Here is a 3,042-nt window from a genome sequence, read left to right on the forward strand (position 1 = left end):
CCTTTGGGAGATAATTAGGGTTAGATGAGGTCATGAGGGTGGTGCCCTCATAATGAGGTTGGTGCCTTTATAAGAAGAGACACCAAACTGCTCACTTTTTCTGTCTCTCTCTCTTTCTCTCTGTCTCTCTCTGTCTGTCTCTTACCATATGAGGGTATGGTGAGTAGGAGGCCATTCACCAGCCAGGAAAAGATCCCTCAGCAGAACTCAACCATGCTGGCACCCTGATCTCAGACTTCCAGCCTCCTGAACTAAATAGACAAATTGTTGTTTAAGTTACCCAATATATGCTATTTGTTATGGCAGCCCGAGCTGACTAAGACACTCTCAAAGTTTAAAAATACATACTCTAATAAAGACTAAAGGGGGAAAATAACCATGGCTCAGCAGCCGACTGCAATGTGTCTGTTCTGCTGAGCTCTACACCCTGGCACTGCCCTCAGAGGAGGCTGCTGGACCACCCTGTGGGTGAGTACACCTGACCACGTCCCCTCTCATCCTGAGAAAATCACATCCACACAGTGATTATGGAGGAGGACCAGGGGATGTGCCAGGCTCTCAGAACACAGTGAGACAGACAAAAATGATCCTTCCCCGCTGGGGAGGCTTGGGAGCCAGAGGACCGGCAAAGGTAGGTGACAAGTGTTCTCCTGTCACCTGCCAGCATCCTGTGATTTAATACAGTTTGGACATTTTTCCAGCTGAGTGGCAGCCGGGGCTCCAGCCACATGAAATCAGGCAGATAAAAGCCTGAGCAAAGGGCACTGAGACCTTGGCTCCCTGTCATTCTGCCGCCAGCTCTGCCAGAGCCCAGCTGGCATGTTAAGTTGCTGAATCAATAAGGAAATGGATCAGGGCTGAAGGGAAAAGAGAGGCTGAGAATTCCACAAAGTTTCTCCTCCTTTGAGAGTCACATGGTTATGCTGTTGTACCTTCCGGCATCAGGGAGGCCCATCCAGCGACACAGAGGAGATCCCCAGCCACTGGCAGCGGATTCTGAGCACCTACTGTGCGCCAGGCCAGCACAAGGCCCCAGGGGTGCAGCAGCGACAGGACAGGCGAGGCCCTGCCCCTGGATACCATCAGCATGGTGACAGTAAATCACAGTCCTTCATGCTCTCTGCTCTGTGCTCACTGCTCTCACCCATTTCTCTTAACCCTTGCAGCCACTCTATGAAGGAGGATTACTGTCATCCTATTTTACAGAAAATGAAACTGAGTTTCAAAAAGACGTTACCCACTGGGATATGACCTATGTAACAGCAGAGTCAGAACGTGAGCCCAGGTCCATCTGTGCCGAGGGTATGCCCTGGCTCACCCCACAGTGTGACTCCATGACATACACTAGAATATTCTAGAAGTGAGACCCAGGCCCAAGGGCTCCCCATAGTCAGGGTCAGATCCCAAGTGCAATTCCTTGCACACACCCAGATAGGGGTTGGACAAGCCTTAAAGTGGTGTCTTAAATATAATGTCAATCTTGACCCCACGCCTCCTCCCTGCAGCCACTGTCTCCTTTATCTTTTCAACCCCACCCTCTTGGTTTTAACTGTTTATGCATCTGTGTTGCTGATCTACCGTGTGGTCCGGGAAGGAGTACCCAGTGCAGGGCCTACACACAGTAGGGCAGATGACATGCGGTTCTGAAAGGGACCTGGAGTCCCATGGGAGAGGGAGGATAGGGTCTCAAGTCCCATCTTTGCTCTTCACCAGCGACATGCCCCAGGCACTTTGCACCCAAGAGTCTCCTGCCCTCCCACGTAAGACCTGAGAGCATCCTCACCTCCTCCAAGGCTGTGGTTGGAGTTCAAAAGAGAAAACGGGTGTAAAGCTTTCAGCACAGAGCCCGGTACTTACCAAGTTCATGATGAGATTCGTGGTTATTAAGGATGATGATACTTACAACAACTGCTTGAAAAAAACATAAAACCAGAGGTTGTTATTTCCTTCTCTTTTGGGACTTCTGCTCCCTCTTAGCATTCATTCATTGATTCATTCATTCAATCCACTCACATGAATTGGGTACCTTCCACGGCCCAGCAGGGCTCCTCCTGGGACTACAGGGGTGAAGGGACAGGCAGGGTCCTGCCCTCCTGGGACTGATAGTCCTGTGGGGAAGAGTAATGACCATCAAGGAACCAGACTAATGAATTAAACCATTGCAGGGAGCTCCCTGGTGGTCCAGTGGTTAGGACTCCGCACTCTCACTGCTGAGGACCCGGGTTCAATCCCTGGTCGGGGAATTAAAATCCCACAAGCCTCGTAGCCAAAACAAAAACACTGCAGCCTGGGACAAGGAAAGCAAGGAAAAAATAGGATGCTGTAAAGGAGAGTGATGCGTTTTCTGCCAGGATCATTCTCCTTAGTGTGAGAAAGAAAACTCATGACCCATCACCCCACCAGAGTTGGCAGGGCACTGAGCTCCTCGGTGAACCTTGAGCTGTCCCCTCTGTGTCCCGCAAGACCCATGCCCTCCTGGCCCACCCCCACCCCCACCCCCTGTGCAGCACCCAAGTTCCTGATGGTTCCACATCACCTGCTTGGTGGTGCCCCCTGCTGCCCACCGTGCCTTCTGTAGCCAACCATCCTGGGGCCCCTGCCCAGCTCTCAGCACCTCCCCGTCTCGCACACTGCCCACTCTCAGCCCTCAGGTATGGGACCATCTTGGTCCCTTGGCCTTAGCCAATTGAACCAGGACTGGACACTTGACCCAGGCCAGGCCAACCAGGCTTGGATTCAGCCTGAGAGACCCTGGCCAGTGTCTGTGGGAGGAGAGAGGGCGCCTTGGCTAGAGTCCCAAGTCACCTTGTGGACTGCAGAGGGAGAGGATGAGACAGGGATGAGGGAGGAGAAGGGGCCTGGTGCTTCCTTTCCCACAGCCCAGCTGCCCCTCCCCTGGGGTCTGTGCCCCCTCCCTGGCCCCACCAGTCCATGTATTGAGCTCCTAGTTCATCACTTAAGCCAGAGAACCTTGATTCAGCTCCCCTCCCTCTCCCCTCGTGGCCAAGTCAGTGGCTTCCCTCCCACAGCCCCTCAGAGCCC

General features: G+C 53.0%; 1 non-coding gene across 1 annotated transcript; it reads left to right on the forward strand.

The window, feature by feature from the left end:
- Positions 1 to 2,170: 2,170 nt before the first annotated feature.
- TRNAE-CUC (transfer RNA glutamic acid (anticodon CUC)) lies at positions 2,171 to 2,243 on the forward strand. Its single transcript has one exon. It is a non-coding gene; the product is annotated as a tRNA-Glu (tRNA).
- Positions 2,244 to 3,042: the final 799 nt, after the last annotated feature.

This window comes from Neophocaena asiaeorientalis, unplaced genomic scaffold (genome assembly GCF_003031525.2).
Source record: "Neophocaena asiaeorientalis asiaeorientalis breed wild unplaced genomic scaffold, Neophocaena_asiaeorientalis_V1.1 scaffold79, whole genome shotgun sequence".
NCBI classification, from domain to species: Eukaryota; Metazoa; Chordata; class Mammalia; order Artiodactyla; family Phocoenidae; genus Neophocaena; species Neophocaena asiaeorientalis.